This window comes from Rhipicephalus microplus, unplaced genomic scaffold (assembly GCF_043290135.1).
Source record: "Rhipicephalus microplus isolate Deutch F79 unplaced genomic scaffold, USDA_Rmic scaffold_258, whole genome shotgun sequence".
Taxonomy (NCBI): Eukaryota; Metazoa; Arthropoda; class Arachnida; order Ixodida; family Ixodidae; genus Rhipicephalus; species Rhipicephalus microplus.
This window is the reverse complement of record NW_027464829.1, coordinates 189,087-195,086: the sequence shown is the minus strand read 5'-3', so window position 1 is coordinate 195,086 and position 6,000 is coordinate 189,087.

Below are 6,000 nucleotides of genomic sequence, written 5' to 3'. Positions count from 1 at the left end.
CCTCAGGGGTGAGAGATTCGCTTCATAACGTCAATTTTTAATATGTTTTGGTTGGACTTTTCTCATTACTTCAATGTACGAATAGAGGTGGGGATGGTGGTAAAGGAAAGGATTGCCCCAGTGGCTTTCGCAATACTTCATTAGGTAAAGTATCTTCTCTTTCCATCTTGCTGTGTAATCTCCTATAGCCTTCTCATGACTCTCGGCTAAGCTTTGTTTTGTGCTCGGCAGCTCAGAATGAGGTGAGTTTCCGCAAACCTTACCTTCCTTCCAAACCAGTTACTGCATTAAAGCTTCCCCTGAATCGATGAATCAGTGGTTGAAGAAAAGGAAAAAGACGCTATCTTTCCTTGCAAGAGCAGGGCTCAGTGGCTTGAAGGGAGGAGGGGTGGAAGTGGAGAAAAGAGTTTAGAAGTAGGAAGGAGGGGAAGGTTTGGAAGAACGTGACGGCCATGGCTGCCAGAGCAGAAAGAGAATAGGGGCTGTTGGCAGGGCAGTCCGAGTCGTACGACTTGGAAATGTGGAGCTGCTACCACGTACGCACATACCTATGGTCATTCCCACAAGAAAAAAATGTCCTAGATCACCTTTCTTCGGCAAGAATACAGAAAACTAGCTAAACGAGAAAACTAAAATAAATAAACAACCGATAATCCAACCACCGATTGTCACCACAGCTGCGGAAGGAAGGAAAAACGTAATCCGTGACCTCGGCACCAGCGGCTACACAGAGGCATTTATTCGCAGAACACTGTGTATAAGAAAAGACACGGGAAACACGACACCAATGGCACTGCAACGACGCCGCATGTCGACCCAACTTGAGCGCAGGGAACAGCGAACGGAGCACAACGGCAGAACACTGCGACACTACTCGCAACATGTTTGCCGCATACCAGTCCCGAAGGCACGGTGTAGAGCTCGTTGCGATTTGTAGTCTTCCTGCATTCCTTGAAGAGCACAAAGAGCGCGAAAGATTGGGTACGAGAAACTTGAGCGTGGAAAACGACTTTGCCATCAAGCCTTTTGCAGTGTGGACTGGAAAAACGCAATGATGGGTGAGGGACGACAAGAAGTTCTTACGCGCTTCAAAGATGACTATGAATAGAAAAGTGTTTAAATTGGAATGAAAAAAAATGTACAAAAACACGGGCGTTGCTATGTTGTGTCGGTACAGCAGAACTGCAGGCCTGTTGGAAAAAGATGGCAGCAATATCTCATAAAGAGACTCGAGAATTAAAAGCCTCTCTGATTGCCGAGAGGTAAAAGAATTCGGGTTTCAGCTTGAATAAATTTATGTCCGCTAGATATGAAGGATCACGTACGACATGAACGGTGCGTTTCTGCCTCCTTCCTTCTTGAAATATGGCCGCGATAATTTTCATGATACCCTAAATTACGCAGCCGCTGTTTAATTGGTCGCAAATGACATGACAAAAGCCCATAGTCTGTGTCATCGTACATTTTAACAAAACTTGAAATCCAGCCAGATGGCGCATTGCTATCGGGAAATTTTTAGCGCAAACTAATGCTTCCTCACGACGTTCACAAGCACCCATCCTGTCTCTTTCATTCTTCTTAATGCCTTGTTTAGCGCTCACAACTTTCCCAATTGCCACATTTATTCAAGAAAAAACTGAAGTGGCATCTGAGGGCACAAGCAGTTCAACGCAATAAAGAGAGAGAACGGGTGCTCGATTGCTCACGAATCGTGCTGCTTTCTCGTCTTTGAAGCCACATTAATAATGAATCTGGAGCTTAGCACTTCTTCTCCGTTGATTACGTACATAATCATAGATCAAGCTCAGTGTATGTAGATTCCGACGTCACGTAATAAAGGTGTCCTGGAGTGGCACATGCGTCAAAACAAGCTGCAGAACCCAATTCCATCCCTTCGTACCGTCATGCTCGTTTAATACAAACGTTTGTAGATTGGATTACAGAAACAACATTAAAAGACCGAGAAATATTTAATTCCTCCGTTCGTTAGTAACGCACTTCGTTAGGTATTCTGTTCTTTGGGAGCAAATCACGTGATGAATCACCATAAAGTGCTGTTTCTATTTCACCACAGTTAGCGAATGGTGCACTCTACAAACACATCACCTACATTAAACTTCATGCCAGCACAATGCATACAATCCTCAATTACATCGCCAAAAAAAATACGGGTTTCACGGAAAGAATTTCCTAATGCTTCGTTATATATTCAAATGTCAAATTTAAAAGTAGCACCACCATGAACGGGATTGACTCTATGGCTGAATTTCACTGCATAAAGCACTTGAATAACTGCACCTTCCAGGTATGCAATATACGTTGCATGAGGTTTTGGATGTGTGGTGACATCATTAGTTCAGGTTACATTGTTTTAGCGTAGAATTAGCCTTTTAGTCACGTTTACTATGCTTTTTAATGTTAATATTTCACCTCATCGGTCATTTAGTGACGGTCATTTCATTTTCACATCCTTAAACGAGAGTTATGAATAGTTGATATCCAAGCATTTTTTAAATATATGACTGGTGTTTATCAAAGAACCTAGAATGAGTTCCGTGGAAGGAGAGATATGAACAGTTTTATCATTTGAGAAATAAATTTTTCGGCTTTACAAGCTGGTACGTCTATACGACAACAAGGCACGCCATAGTAGGAGGTTTTAAATATTCGGAACCATGGGTCGGCAAAATAAATGGAGCCTATATAGACTCGCTCAGTAAATGTGCTTTTATCTTAGGACTCGATATAGGGCCCAGCCTATAGCCGGTATTTTGGTCACATATAGGTGACCAAAAATATTTTTCTCTGCAAAACATTTCCGCAATAGACTGCTTTCAATGGAGTAAATTATCCCGACATTTTCCGAATACACCAAAGATAGCCGTTAAAACGCCTTGTACGTTTGGTGTGGAATGACCGATCAAACTTTACGTCGATACCTATCACTTTTGGTCTCCACTGTCTCTTTACAAGTTCGTGTTCTTCCTTTCTTGACATTCAACTTCACTGTAATTTAACAAATCCACATTATATTGGTTCTATAGAAGAAAATAGCTTCTGGTATTCACATCTTAAAAAAAACTTGGCCGTGCACTTACGCCCCATCTCACTGTTTTGTATCAATCATTTCATCGTTCTCATCTTACTTACCTTATTTCCACGTGGTTGCGACGGCAAAGAATATGGTACTGGGGTTGCTCAAGACGACACTTTTTATTTTGTGAACATGTGCCTAGAAAAGTACAAAGTACTAGAAATTCACGCTTTACGCAGATAGCGGTGATCAGAGCATTGGTCGTCGGTAATATGATCTGCGCGAAGGTATGTCGCCATATATACCCGTGGCATTGAACATCATCCATATTGTAGGTGTCTCAAGCTTATCAGAAGATTCTAAAAAGATTCTAAAATAATCTAGATTTTTTGCAGACTTCCAAGCGTGCTTTGCGCAAGGCAATTGATTAATATGAGGTGTTTAACGTTTCAAAACCATCATATGATTATGAGAGATGCCGAAGTGGAGGACTCCAGAAATTATGACAACCTGGGGTTCTTTAACATGCACCCAAATCTGAACACATGGGCCTACAGCATTTTCGCCTCTATTGAAAATGTAGCCGCCACAGGCGGGATTCGATCGCGCGACCTGCGGGTCAGCAGCCGAGTACCTTAGCTACTGAACCACAATGGCGGTGTCTTTGCGCAAGACAGTGACATAAAAATACAAGCGAAGTGGCAGTATAATAATGTTGCGATAAAATTGCAGCAGATGCGACAGGCTCCACTGTGGATGCTATTTTCATACAGAACCGTCAGCGGATAGCCACGCGGTACTAGGTGGATCGACGTCTTTGGGTATTTCGAGTAGGCTAAGTTTCTAACTAAAACATACGGCGTGACGACAGCACTCACGTTGACTGTAAATTTTAGCGAAACGAAGTGCACGCTTCGGTTGGATGATATGCATATTATTAAGAAGCTGTTGTGTATTCCTCAAAGGTCGAGAACATCAATGGTCGAGCGAACCTTCACTATCACGTGCTGGATGAAAGGAATATATCTATGTAATGTTTACAGCCAGCCTATAAACCGCAACTGACGATGTGGGCCGACATCACTCTATATATTTAGGGTTGTATTCGTTACAGTAAAAAGTAACTAAATACGTCACTTGTTACTCTAATAAAAAAGTGGAACGTTTCACCGCTCAACTTTCTAAATATACATAAAAAAGGTAACGAATTACCATTACCGTAACCGAAAAAAACATAACAAATGTTAACTCTGCCGTAGCTTCGGAATCATCAGTTTTAATCAATGTGTCTTTGCTGCAGAAACCCACAATGAGAATTTTAGGGCTGTTGGCTCCCCTCGTCCAAAACACTTTGGACACGCCTGACTGACTGACGGCCTAGGATGAGCTGTTTGAAATCGAGGCTGCTTGATTTGTTCGACGTGCCAAGAGACGCGCTGAACAATTAGCCGAGAGCTTGGGATCCCTCGTCAGGTATGTTTCCCACACTCTGTGGTGCTTGCAAGTCTTCCATTCTCACAAGCCCAAGCCTGCCTAGCGCTGCAGACCCTATTCTGCACATGCGATGCAATGTTATTGCACTGTGATGTGTTCTGCGTATTATTGCACTGTGACCTACGTTATGTTTCTCTCTCACCGTGTGACAAACTGAACGTGCACCTTCTCTCTTTCTTTGGTTGAAAAGAAGGCAGTGTGTGACTTTCTCTCTCTTTCTCCCTCTCTCGTTTTTTTAATCCTTATTCGCTGCTCTCTGCACTCCCTGCTGGGCTGCAGAAATTAGGCACCTTCTTATAACCACTACCCCCCCCCCCCCCCCATTTGGCGGACGGAGATGAAGACGACAATTTGTTCGGACTGCCCTGAACTGAATTGGCATGCAATCTGTCAGTTTACAGTGATCTGCAACGCGGCTTTCCTGTAAGGTTTGTTTTTCAACCAAAAACTCTCGTTCACCGACTGCTTTAATTTCTCATTTCGAGCACGCGAGTACAACAAAATGTAACCAATCCAAATTCCAGCGAAGGCACGCGAGCACAACAAGATCTCAAAAAAAAGGAATGGCAAAAACAAAATGAGCGAGAAAAGCAGCCTGTGAACGTAAGTTCTTGGTTGAAAAACTAACCTTACAGAAAAGCTGCCTAGCAGATTATTGCAAACTGTCCACTGTTTTCTCCTGCAGATAATTTTAGCAAGACCAGGGCGTAAAGCGTGAGCACCAAGACGCTCTAAACCATCCCTGAGAAGCTCCCATCACGCTTCCATGATGCTATCATCAACATATAGCTACATTTAGTGTGTAAATAGTGTATATAAACGTTCCTCTTATCAGACCCGGCTACTCTGCTCGACTTCTACCCGAGACTTGACTAGCTCCTTCGAATACATCCCGAGCAAGCAAAACGGCACGGAGTTGTACATGCGAACATGTGCGACATCATATCGCTTTTATTACGTGACATATTCGTTCTCCGCTGCATTCGCCCGCTCGTGTCCGCAGATAACGTTCCAGTTTTATAGCGACGACACACCATTGATTGCAGTCACGTCATTGAATATCAATTAAACAGAGGTTGCAATATTTATTTGCAAATTACTTCACCATAAAGCATGGTGAAGTAATTTGTTACTTAGCCACCTGAGGAGCTTTCTAACTTGACTAACTTTTTTATCAAGACCTGATGTCACAGAACGAGCGCTAAAAATGGGCGCGCCGCCAAATTGTCGCGACGAAACGCTGGAGTGGCGCCGCGAGGTCAAAAGAAAAAGAAAACAAACATCTAAAGGCTCCCCGGGGCGCGCACTCTCCCCTCGGAAGCGTGGCTTCGCCGACGAACCTCCTCGCCCCACATCGGCTGCCGAGATAGCCCGCGAAAGTTCCAGAACGAAAGGGGCGTGGTCATACCGAGTTGAGTCATCAGCCGCGGAGGGCGTGCCAACCGTCTTGCCCTCTTCCCAGCCTTCGCTGC